Source organism: Harpia harpyja, chromosome 3, assembly GCF_026419915.1.
Source record: "Harpia harpyja isolate bHarHar1 chromosome 3, bHarHar1 primary haplotype, whole genome shotgun sequence".
Classification (NCBI taxonomy): domain Eukaryota; kingdom Metazoa; phylum Chordata; class Aves; order Accipitriformes; family Accipitridae; genus Harpia; species Harpia harpyja.
Window position 1 is genome coordinate 22,524,851 of NC_068942.1, and position 13,629 is coordinate 22,538,479.

Consider the following 13,629-nt stretch of genomic DNA (forward strand, 5'->3'; position numbering starts at 1 on the left):
AAGATCATTATTTTGTACCACCTTTTGTGCAACCAGCATCCTTTCTCCGGTCTCTCCAAATCCCTTAAACAGGTCCTCTTCCCCGCTGTTGTTTTGTTCCCAGGGCATCGTTCTGTGCCGAGCTTCAGGCTGACAAGTGATAAAACCACCTCCTCTTCCCGAACCCAAACTGCTGCCCAGGGTGGCTGGTCATTAGGCTGAGGGACGCTCCCAGCAGGAGCTGCCCATGAAAGCCAGACCCCCTTGAACATGCAGCAAAACATGTAGGGATTTTGGTAGAAGCAAGTGGCACAGAACTATCCTAAAATCAGTCCCTAGTGACATGTGTTTGGAAAATACTTCTCTCTGTATCCCAAAGAAGTTTTCTGTGTGCTATACCACATAAAATAGACCCCATTAAAAACTCTTGCTGCACTGCAAATGAGAATCCTTCTCACATTACATTTTGTACCTATAAGTGATCTGAGAAATTTCTATGTTTTCTAAAACAAAAAACACCAGCCCTGTAAAATAACAGGATCTAGACATTTTTTTCTTTCTCTCAATATCACCATGATCACTTGTTTTTTTCTTTTTATTAACTTCAGAGGGAAATCGGTATGAAGATATATACTTTTTTTTCCTTCTTGAAAGCAGCAGTAACAAGGGCAAAAGCAGAGCTCATTCTCATAACTGAAAGCCTGGCTGTTTCACTTTCAGTAATATTTCTTTTGCAGAAAAGCATATGCATAAAAATATCTTTTCCCAAAGTTAGCATTTCGACAGTAATTTGAGCAGATAGGTGCTGTTCGTAATTAGTGCCGCATTTCGTATTGACTGCTGTGCCAGTGGAATTTTGTGACACCAACTACATCAGTTATGAATCTCTCTCCATGTATAGGCAATCGAGGGGATGTGTAATGTTGAGAGAAAAGTGCCTCCTGAGGACTTGGGAATGTTACTGTTGAACCACAGGTATAAAGTGATGAAATAGCTAAAATCCTCACAAGACATCACCCTGACGCATTAGGCAAACAGGAATGTAGGCTGCTCGTGATGCAGGCAGACAAGACAGAAAGCGGGGAGGAAAAAAAAGCATTCATCTGGAAATTTCCAGCTGCAACATTCTCTTAGACGCATTTATGTTTTAAATATCTCCCCGGTCATGCTACCTAAGAAAACGTTCATTGCTGTTTGTGCTGCAGTAACAAACAGTTGACCTTTTTGGATTCTTTGCAAGACATACTGAAAGGAATATTTGAATATTGTAATTAAAAAAAGTCCCTTTTCTCTTTTACCATTCATGAGTGTTCAGCCTTTCCTCTAAGGGACCGGTTCAGTAAAAGGTGTGTATAACTTCCACACCGCATTGCAGAAGCTTCCAATAAAAAGGACTTGAGGTTTCTTTCATCATTTTCTCATCAGCCACACACAATGATTTCAATCTGCAGTTTCGCATTAAACAAAGGCGGAACAAGGTGCTTTCTTTCCCTTATATTCACCAGCCTTCAAAGGACAGTTTCAGAATGGAGAGGACACTGGCAGAAACCCTGTGTGATTTTTGCCTGGCTATTCCTCTTACACCGACACATCTCCCGTGGGCGCTTCCATCCCCTCTCACCTGCTCCTTCTGCCCCTGGTACTGGCTGAGCCTCCCACTGCTGGCGACTGTCCCCACAGGGGTGGGACAAACCAGGCCCAAAAGCACTACCGACAGCACGGCTTAGGGGAAGTAATCACTGCAAATGTTTATACCCCTTTGGCACTAAGGTGTTTTATCATTCCAGCTCAGTGGAAAGATGAGGAGGGAATTGCCTGAGCCACCACAGAGTTATCAGCAGGGAGCCAGCATCTCCCCGTGATGACCACGTGTCTCCTGTGTTTCTGTTAGTGAGGGATTTCTGGTGACACTCAACCTGAGAACCAATCTTCTTTAACAAAATGGACACCAGAGGCGAGGTGGGGAGAGGGGACGCAAGGGAGCTTTCCATGTCTGCTTGTAATGGTGGGGGGAGAGACGCGAGCTCATGGTGAATAAGTGGCTGCTTCAGGAGAAAAGTTTTGCATACTCGAGATATGCTCTGGTTTGTGTCCAGCCTCTTTTCTATGCTTACAGACATTTACAAGGATTTTCTATGCTTGCACACAACTGTCTTCCTACAGTTGTGCTAAGGCGTATGCCACTACGGATGTGAACCGTGCTATACGAGCCCCTTGTCTGTGGTTCAGCATAAAGCCATCGTATGGTGTCACATTCTCGTTTTGCTGTAAGCAGGTACAGCTCTTCCCTTTTCGGAAGGTCTGCCTAATTCTAGCGGGAGACCAAAATTGCCCATGTTGATGGCAGACATCGGTACTTGCTGCAGAGCCTGCCTGGATTACCCGGTGTGTAACAATTAACTCTGCCGGCTGGAAGATCACCTTTACTGAGATGCTTTGGATGAGTCAAGTAAGTTGAGCAGGAGAGGTGTTTGTTCTGAAGCAGAAATAACTTTAGGCTGTATGAGCAAAATCAGAGAGCATAGTGGACACTGTGTCGGGGAGAATTTTATGTGAATATGTCCGATAAGCTGGATGCTAGTGTTAGACCAGCATATGCTCCCACTGAGAAAGAGGTCTCTCTATGTTTGTGTAAATAAATAATAAGAAATACATCCTTTCCAAAGAGCTTGATGTCTAAATACTGCAGATCAGCTTTAATGGAAATAGAGACTAGAAGAGATTTACGTAAGGCCGGTGAGAGCAGCAGGGAACACACGCTGCTCTTCTGACTCTCCAGCCACCACTGTTTGAGCAGCTTCTGTGGCAGTAAGTAGGACCCCACACATGGCAGTGATGGGGCTCTCATTGCAACATCTGGCATTGCTCTCCAAGTTGCATGTAGGTTTTACTTGGATCAACTTCTGGCAATGTTGACTGTGAAGGCTAACATAAGAAAGAGAGGAACTGTGAGCTAGTTTTGTGCATAGGTACGGGTTTTTCATACAAATGTGCGTGTGTATGACGATATACATGTGTATGTATACACAGTGGTCAAAAAAGGGATGCAAAACCCTGTTTGGGGGATGTAGGTGTGCCATTATGAAACATTTTTGTTCTGCTACTGTAACATTAAGGGAAGAGCCAGCAGACCTAATGGTTCTCTGCAAAGAGCCTCTATAGCTAACACTGGATGACCATTTAGACCACGCTGCAGGTGATCACTCAGGTGATCACTCATAATCACTTGATTGCTCAGCTTTCAGAAAAAGTTCCAAAATTTTATGAGTGTTGAAAACATGGTAGAATTGGAAAATGAATTAGGACCTACTTTCGCACAATTATTTTTAATGGCACAAGCTTGACAACGGTAGAAAATCGGCTCCTTGTTTATTTCTTAAAAAATGAGGAATTAAAAACTATTTCTCAAATAGATAGAGTAGTGCATTTTTACTACCATCTGTTGAACACATGTTTTGAGAACCAGGAGTTTCTTCTTCCATCCACAGATATCTCTGAAGGTTTTTTCCCTAATTAATTCAATTAATTATTTACATTTTTAAAAGAAGAGGGAAAGATGAATCTGCTGGGACCTACCATTATCTTTCAAAAGCAGCAGTTAAAAAACAAAAGTTGGCAGCCTGCAAAATCCCAGCTTCATAGATACTGTATTTGGTAGAAAAGAAATGAGGCATGAGGATATTTACTGCAGAATCAGGAGAACCGAATGAACTCTGAAGGCAGTGAGTCCATCACATGAAATCTCCAGGAGTACAACCAAAGCTTGGATGACCGAAGCTTCCAAAGGTTTTGCACCTGGAGCTGCTGATCATGCTGACATGACCACACATCTCACTAAAGGACTGAACAAGTTTAGAGAGGGGCAATCTGGATGAAGCATTCCCTCTTCATGACAAGAATGTTGTGTTCAGAACAGATTCTTATGTACTGTGCAAAAATATGTGGAATCCATATTCCATAAGAAAAGTGGCATGGTCCAGAAGGTCATCCAAGGGTGAAGGAGAAGAAAGGGCTCTATAGAAGAGAGAAATGAAATGGAAGTAAATAGTTGGGCTTGGGTTTCTCAGTCTCTTTGAGCAGAACTAGGAGCAATTTGCTGGAAGGGCAGGAGGGGCAGGGTGAGAAGCGGCACTTCAGAGTCCCTTTCACATGGAATTTCTTGGGGAATGGGGAGTTATCCATATACAGCTCAGAGCCTCCGAAAAAACACCAGTGAGGGTGCCAGCTCCCCTGCTGTGATGGACTGAAGCAGGGATGCCAGAGCAGCCCTGTGCTCCACTCTTCCCAAACTCCCTGGCAGCAAGGGCATGAGAACAGGTCATGCATCTTTTTCCAGAATGCCTCCATTTACAGCTCAGCATTTTAACAGAAACCCTTTGATCCTCATTTTTACATATCACACAGTAAATGGCAGCCATTCAGAAACAGCTACCCCACTGGCTCAGCTTCTCCTGCTGGGGCCTTCCCCCCTCAGGGAAAGCAGCAGTGTGAGATGTTGGTAGCAGCAATCATTTCAACTCCTTTCCTTTGTCAGATACCTCAGAGGAACCAGCGGCTTCAACTGCACCAACATGCCTCTCACTAGGAGACCTCCATAACTTGCATATCCTGCTGTTCATCACTGAGCTGGATGGAAGCTGGAAGGTATTTTTTCCTGCTAAACCCAGGACCTGCAATACATTGCACAGAAATGGAGGCTGCTATCAAAGTGAGAGGGAGGACTTTCCTGACCTCCTGGTGCCTACACTGGGTTTCTGAGCAGCTTTTAATGTTTTTCCCATTCTGCTTTCAGTGACTTCAGTTGCTACACTGGAAGTGCTGAGCCTCGTGCATCCTCTGACACAGGTGCCCTTCCTAAATGCTCCTGTATACCCAACAATATATCCAAAGAGCCGTTCAGGAGGGAGCCTGTGTGCAGCGCCTCTGAATACAAACAAGGTTTCTTTTTTAAAAATAACTAAAATCTGGATGAGGCTTCCAAAAAACCCTGCTGCTATACAGAGTAGACAGAAACCAGAGGGAGACTCTATACATTCCAACTTTCTATAGCACCAGGAAACCCAAGCTATTGGCTGTAACAGTGGTTCCATGCAGTTGGTCCATGCTCAGCTCTGACCATGTCTTAATGGTGTACAACCCTGCTCTGGAATGGGGAGATACCTATCCTCTGTCCGCCTGGCTGAACGCAGTGACTTAAGGGATGGGGGTAATGGTGACAAGATCCTGCCCGGGGCAGCAGGCACGTCTCCTCTGTGACTGCCCCAACTTCCCAGGTGCCCTTGCATTAATAGGTACGAGGCTCTGCAAGTGGAACTGAACAATGGCGAGGAGGGTGGTTCACCTAGCTTGGAGGTGTCACTGAGGTTAAGCTGGTCTATGCGCTGTGTCAAAACTGCTTCCATAAAGAAAAAAAGACGGGTCGTTGCCATAGGAGGGTCTCTCCTGAGGGGAACAGAAGGCCTAATATGCAGACCAGACCACTTCTTAGGGAAATCTGCTACGTCCCTGGGGCCTGGGTTAAAGGTGTGAAGAGAAAGCTTCCTATCCCGGTACAGCCCTCGGATTACTATGCGTTACTGATTTTTCAGGGAGGCGGCGATGAGGTTGTGACAAGAAGTCCAAAGGCAATCAAGACTTCAGGGCCTTGGCCCGACTGGTTAAGGGATCAGGAGCACAAGTAGTGTTCTCCTCTGTCCTTCCAGTTGCAGGGAATTATGAGGGAAGAAACAGGAAGAGCCAGCAGATCAATACCTGGCTCCAAGTGTGGTGTCACTGGCAGAATTTTGGGGTTTTTGATCATGGGTCGGTTTACAGGGCTGCTGGCAACAGATGGGGTACACCTGTCTCAAAGGGGGAAAAGGATCTTTGCACAGGAGTTAGCAGGGCTCATTGAAAGAGCTTTAGACTAGATTTGAGGGGGGGAAGGGATAAAACCAGGCTCACTAGAGATAAGCCTGGGGTGGCACACCAGTGTTGGAGGGATGGTGTGCTAGCGAGGTCCTTTGGTCTGCCATCTCAGTGGAGGTAGGGGATGGAGAGCCATGCCTACCCAGGGCTCAGTTTGGGGGCCAGTTCTGGTTAATACCTTTATCAATGATCTGGAAGAGGGGATTGAGTGCACCCTCAGTAAGTTTGCAGATGACACCAAGTTGGGCGGGAGTGCCCTTCCAAAGAAGGGCAACAAAGTTGGTGAAGAGCCTGGAGCACAAGTCCTGTGAGGAGCAGCTGAGGGAACTGGGGTTGTTTGGCCTGGAGAAAAGGAGGCTGAGGGGAGACCTTATTGCTCTCTACAACTACCTGAAAGGGGGTTGTAGTGAGGTGGGGGTTGGTCTCTTTTCCCAAGTAACAAGCAATAGGACAAGAGGAAATGGCCTCAAGTTGCGCCAGGGGAGGTTTAGATTGGGTATTAGGAAAAATTTCTTCACCAGAAGGGTTGTCAAGCATCAGAACAGGCTGCCCAGGGAAGTGGTGGAGTCACCATCCCTGGAGGTATTTAAAAAAGACGTGTAGATGTGGTGCTTAGGGACATGATTTAGTGGTGGACTTGGCAGTGCTACGTTAAAGGTTGGACTTGATGATCTTAAGGGTCTTTTCCAACCTAAATGATTCTATAATTCTGTGAAAAGTCAGAAAGGTTTTGGTGAAGCAAGACCTGGTGAGGTTGCCCCTCAGCTTGGGGGAAGAACTGATGTTTCAGCCCTGAAATAATCTACATGGGAGTTTATGCTTTTCCACACTGAGATTTTCTACATCTGTCTTTAAAAAAAAGAAAGGGTGAGAGGAATTCTCACTGCTGAGTCTTTGTTCCGAGAGCTTGCTAGCACAAAGGAAGGCTGCTGCCTTGAGCCTGCATGAGAAATAGAGAAATGGGATTTGCTTCTGTGGGTTTGCCCCAGAATTTCCATGGGATAATGGCATTGCATTTATTGTTGCCGGCAACCCGCATGCCAAGCAAGATTATAGCTATCTGTTCTGCAAGAGGAGAGGATTAGCTAACCTGAAAGTGCCTCAAGAGCCAGAGAAAGAGCCTATAGAGCTGGAAAGACTAACAGTAATAACGAGGAGTATTAACAATGACAGCAAAGTAGGTGACGTTTTTCCTAGTCCAGAAACGATGTAGTGCTCAGGTAAAAATTGTTCTTCGGTATTAAATAGTTTTTAACTTTTGTTTTATGTGTCCTCTGTGTCTATTTTTGCTACAGAGTGCATTGCTCGAACAATACAGCAAATGAAGGACATGTCCTCGGATCTTCTGGGAATGACTGAGGTGCCTGAACATGCGTGTCTAGTGCTATTTGAGCTGCCCTTGCTTTTCTGTCTGACTTCCAGCGGCTGATTCAGAAGGGCGACTGCTTTCCCAGAGGTCCAGTGTCATATCTGACAGCCCTGCGAGGAGGGGTCTGATACCCTAAGGCACATGAAATGGCATTAGATGGGCATGTTTAGGCGCACCAGTCACTCCCTGCCAGCATCTGTATTTCAGAGTGAAACACTTCACTCTGTGTTAGCAAGAATGAAGGCATCTTCTTTCTGCTCCACAGCAGCCACATGAACAACTACCAGCACCAGGCAACAACCATTGCCTGCTTACCCCTGCTGCTGGTCTCTGGTGGCAATGCTAGCCCTGCCAGTGGACGTCAGAGAAGGGCATCCTCCCTCCAGGGTCTCATGATGATGGGATGATTCAGTTGTGCTGTGGGTTTCATTTTCCATGCGATGCTTTTGCCCAGGTTTTAATAATGATTTGACCTATTGGGACTTGGTGTCAGACTCTGACCTCCACAGCCCCCTTGAAACTCTTGAAGCTGGTGAAACCCTCCCCAGATGCACAATGCCCCAGAGAGGACATTCAGGGCACTGCAGAACGGTGGCCACGAAGAACACCCCTGAGCTGGTTCCCCTTCCCACAAGAAAGTCAAGCAGAAGCCAACAGATTTGGACTGGCATTTAAAATCATGTTGCTTTTACCTTTTTTTTAAAGAGTTGGCAGAGCAGAAGCCACATAAGCAGGTGCGAGGACCCCTGGCTCCCAGCACAGACGGTGCTGGAAGGCAGCGGCGGGTGGAAGACATCAGTCCTGCACCGACTGCAAAGCCTGCAAGGAGCAACCAGGAGCATTAAGGGGCCTGTTTCCTTTTTAGGAAAATTATTAATGACCATGAGAAGAAAAAGTGATTCAATACTGAAAACTTGCTGCGCACCAGCTGTTGTTTGGAGATGGATCCAACTAAGAAGAGCAACACAAATGGTACAGTGAATTTACCTCACTTGATCCAATGCCTGAGCCAAGATGCAGTGGTATTGCTCTTTGTTGTATTTCCAACTGTTATTCTACATTGTTCCCTTCACTGACAATGTCCTTTTGCTCAAGAGAACTATTGCTTTCACTTGAACATAACTAAAACGATCCAGAAAATGGGACTGAAACCGCAGAGCAACAGCACACATAACTTCAGAGGTGAAATTAATCTAACCCAGCTTGAAATACTGCATATGAGCCCCTTTTTATGTAAGGGTGATCAGAAAATGTAAATTGCATGGGTTGTCCTGCATATCTAAATTTTCTGCCTGATTTCCCTCCCTGATGACAGGATAAGAAAGTTCGCTTCTGCTTGTAGGGCACAGGAGCTCTTGCTGGGTCAGGGAAATCCCTGCTAAAGGCAAAAAGAGGGTGGAAGGCAGTATCTGGTCTGTGCCAGAAGTCCACAATATGCTGGGGGAACCTGTCTTGTACTGGATAAACATGGAAAACAGTTTGCATTGTGATTTCTGAACACTACTTTGAAGATATTTCCTGGACTTGGCCTCCAAAATCAAACAATAGGAGATCTTAGTCTGTAAAATTTTCTTTCTGGAGTTCATGGCTGGTGGCTAAAGAGCGGCTGTGGTCACTGCTTGCCATCAGACTTAGGACTGGTGCTGGGACTATTTCTAAGCTTTATGAGTATGAGCTGTGTGGTTCTCATTTTTTTATTTGCAGACACTTTCAGAAAAATCTTTGAATTCACATTCTTTACTTATTTCTTCTTCTAATGGTAACAGTCTGACATTTTCAATTCTCCCATTTAAGAGTTACGTTATTCAAGTCTCTTATGTAACTTTTGTTGTCACTGTAGAGGGAAGATTTTTATTAGGGATATTGGTTTTGTGGTTTTTTCTTCTTCTGTTTGGTTATGGATTTCAAAAGAACATTAATGTATGAAAACTCACAAATGGAGCAAAGGAAGAGGGAGGGTGCTGTATCCTAGGCCCAATTTTCCTCCATCCAGTGGTAGCTGTGAGTCTCTGTGGAATTTATAATCTCCACATAAGTTTATTAATTTTGCACACAAACCCTGTTTATGGCTTCCTTCTTAAAAAAAGTTTTCAAAGTTTTTTTTTATAGAATTTGTTGTCTTAACAGTTCTATATGCTATTAAGGATCTTTATTTTCTCTAGAATAACTTTTAATTAGCCACCTGGCATAATTCAGTAAACCCTTTTTTGAAGATAAAAGAACAACTGTCAGGAAAAAAAGAGATTTAAACATAGGAACCGGAAGAAAATCCTTCCTCTAACCTCCTCCACCCAATATTCGTATTCTACATTATGGAATAATCATGGGAGAGAGCTGGAAGATCTCCTCAAATAGTCCTCCCACCATATGGGAACTGGTGGAAGCAAATCTACAGAGGAGTTGTTTAATGTTTTTTCTTCGTGGTTTCACAGATACTTTTGAAGCCTTCACAGCTGCTGTGTAATTAAGCTTTACTTTTTTGTGGCTTCACAAGCAAAAAGTGAAGCGTTAAAAGTATCACCCTGTCCTTGACACCTGCCTTCTTGCAGCCAGGTTCCTAGTTCACACTTCGTGCTCAGGAGCACGTAGTTGTTCCAGTTTCTGCTGACAAGCCCGATCCTCATTCCTGCCATCCTTTGGTGATCTCATTACAGGTTATCACAGTCATACTCTCAATGTCTTTCCTTCCCTTCCTCCTCCACTGTAGATGTCAGCCACCCTCACAACGCACAAGGCATTGCCTATTGACAAACCACTGCCAAACTCCGCTGGAAAACCCTTCTATGATGGGTTTCAAGATCTCGGCGCAGTCCCATGTAAGTACCAGTCATTCGGACCCCTTTCTGCTTTGCTGCTTGGTGTAATCATTTTGAAGCAGAAATAAAAGTAGCCTGCATTGCTACTATTGCCTCTGCTCCCCCCTGCCCTTTGGGTCCCTGAACCACCCTTGAAAAGCTTAAGTCTGCAGCATTCTGCTTAGGGACCCGTCAACACTAAGATAAGTCAACGCTAAGGTAAGTCAACACTGTTCGCCACTACTCGCGACAACCATGAGAATAGAACACATAGGTGGTCAGCCTCTGCCAGCAAGAAGCAGACCTTCAGCTCATGTGAATGTGGGCGGCACAAAACGTGGTTCGTGGCAGGGAGAGGCACTGCTCCTTGGGCTGTCACTCAGGCGCTCCTGTTTGTCTGTAGCAGCAGGGAACTTTCTATACCAACCTGGGTTTTTCTAAAGTGTGTGGAAAGCACCTGACGGCACTGGATCTGACACAAAGGTTTCTAGTTGTTTGTGTCTTTGTGTGTTGGGGCCATCAAAGCAAATTACGGCAGGAATGAGCAGCCCTGGGAATCGGGCACAGTAGCTACCTGGGGACCTATTTGGTGACTTTGCTGCAGCAGAGCATAAAACACAGCGGTAAGGGAAAGCTGTGTGTAAACCTTGCCTGCTCAGCTGCTGGGGAGACCAAAATCCTCTGATCTCCAAGCTGCTAATGGGGTGGTTAGGGAAAATGAGACCTTTGTGCAGCTGCGCCAAGTCAAACAGCTCCTTTGCTCCTGTGGGCTGCTCCGGCTGTATTAAGTCAATGGGAGAAGTAAGGGCTTTCTCAGACCCTCCAGGTGAAGGGCTGAGGGGTTAGTGCCCAGGGCCTGACCGCTGGTTTGCAGCAGGAGAAAACACCAGTCCCAGTCTCCATGGCTCTCCCTGCTCTCCTGTGATGGAGCAGTTGCTGTCAGCACGTTGCAGACAAAAAATTGCTGCACCTCGGGGTGACGAATCATCGTCAGTGATGAGGTGGTGTCTGCAGGAGAGTACCAGGACCTGTGCTGCTGACCATCCTCCATCACCTCTCTGCTCCTGCCCACTATATGCAACCCCACTTATAAAGCCTCCTGGGTGACCGTGCGGTGGTTCATGCTGTGAGCCCTGTCTACGTGGTGCGACACTCATTGCACAGACAGGCTCAACCTGCCGTTCTTGGGCTGGAGGCTGCCCAGACCACCTCATTGCATGGACTCTGAGAAGAGACCTAATGGGGAAGGAAAAGCAGCCCTAGCTAAGGACTTTGTGGAATAAAAGCACAGCCTGCATGCTCAGGAGTGTTGAACAGGCAGTCAAACATGCTGGTCTTAAGGAGTTCACTGCTGTCTGCTGACCTCTGCGCTATCCCAGTACATATATGTCTAATACAGGGCTTCAGGGGTAATTTAAAGGAAGAAGAAAACTACCAAATTTTGAGAAATGTTAGCCTTAGATATGAGCTTCACACCCCTTGTTTGGCATTTCCACCTCTTTTTCTGCTTTATAAATTAAATCTCACTGTTGCAAAGGAGTGGATCACAGGAGAAACAGCTTTATATGAAGACCCCATTGGACATCCCCAACTTGGGTTCTGTCTCAGAGGAAAACTGTTACAGACTTAAAATTTCACCCACCCATGGCACGTGTGGGTGTTCACTCCTCTATATCTGCACTGACTCTCCACTCAGTGGAGCACGTGGACATGGCACTATCTTGAAAAACATATTTAAGACCTGCTGAAGTCAATGAGACGTAAGTACGTGGTTTATTTAACTAGGTCTTAGGTAGCGTCCATGCTGCTAGACTGTACACCAGTGTGTGCATCCAGACTGGTCTGTGCTGGGCTCAGACAGAGGACTGCAAGCTGTTCCAGGTGTGTTTGAAGCCTCCCTCAGCAGGGCTTTCTACCTTGCACTGTCCACTTGACTCACGTACATCATGCTGGGAAAGCTCCCCCCTTTCCCTTCCCAAAGCCCTGAGTTCAAGCAAAGAAAACGGAGACGCACTAGGCGGGCAGGATCCACAGCAAACTCTACGCAGCTGTGGCTGAACACCGGGGTATGCTGCCTTGTGCACCCACAGGTAAACACACAAACATAGTCTCCTTGACCATGCTGAACAGCCAGCATAACCGTGCTGCATGCTGCCACCGCTGCTGGCCAGGCTCAGCTCTTTCTGAACAGAACAGGAGCTGGGGACCGATCTAAGCTGTGACCCTGGAGGGCTGTCACACCTCTTTTCTCAAATCATGGTAAGTCAGGATCATGGCCTTTCTGTTCTTCACTGTACCTAGAGGACAGAAATGAGCACGTCCCACTGGAATGTCACCGTGGCCATCAGCGGTGGTTGCAGTGCTGATGTGCAAAGGGCCACCTTCCATGCTGTCTGTGTTCGTTGGGGCCTTCAGTGCAACCACACAACCACATGGTCTGTAGCACTCTGGCTTGAGGACAACGCTTGCTTCCTAGCATCTCACCTTCCCTCAAAGGGGAGACACCAATTTAGGATAGAAAATCGAACTCCTGAAACCACTTTAACAAAAATAAGAGATCCCATCAGACACGCACTGTGTCTGTATGGGACAGAGAAGCATAGCTGAGAGCATCAAGGCAATATGGTTTCTTCAGCCATAGACAATCTCGAGGTAGCAGCTTGTAAAGTTTTCTTTAGAGCTAACGGGAGGCATGGGCTGTCAATTCAAACACTCTATATCTCAGTTTTATCACTCATAAGTATTGTGTTTAAGCTACTAGGTATTAAGAGTAGGCTAATTTTGGTTATATTATGAAGAGCTGCATTTAATTAATAGACTTTGTACTGAACTTGGTTTTAAAGCACCTAAAACAAGAAAACCAGAAATGTGTTAATTCAAGTGCACAACGAAATGTATATTAAAATCATTTAAGAAAGAAATGGCTGATCCCCACCCTTAAAACCACATAATGTTGCAGAGCACCATCGTGAGAAATGATTGTCACACCTGCAGGAAGACAAAGGCTGGAGGAGTTGCTCCGCTGCATGCAAGGGAAGAGCCAACTTGCCCAGAGAACCTGCTCTGTATCTGCTATCCATCTTAACACACCAAAAAAAGGTTGTTGCTCTAAAAGACTCTGAGAAGTGTTTGCCTGGGGTGAGCCGTAAAAACCAGTTAGTGAGCCTCCTATCACAGCTAAGTTACTGAAACAACTAAGGAATGTTGTTACATATTTTTATGTCTTTAATTTTGGCAACGTGTTTCCTTGTTTTATAATTTTTGTTGCCTTGCTTCACTGTTGCACTCTCCTGTGTCCTTATATGAATGTACTGTATTATCTTTACATCCTACCTAGGAATAAAGCTACCCACAGGTGAGCTGGTGAACAGCATGGCATTGTGCTAACGCCAGCTCGGCAACTCTTAAAGGCCAGGTGCTCTTCAGTGCTCAGCACGGTGTTTCTCAGAGTACTTCTCCAGGGCATGCAGAGGGTAGCAGGGTGTATTTCCAGTAAGTTGCACTGCCCAATTTACTAATTAATGAAGTGGGAGGACTGAATGGAAGAAGCCTCTTCTGGGGGTTGATATTAGTGAAGAA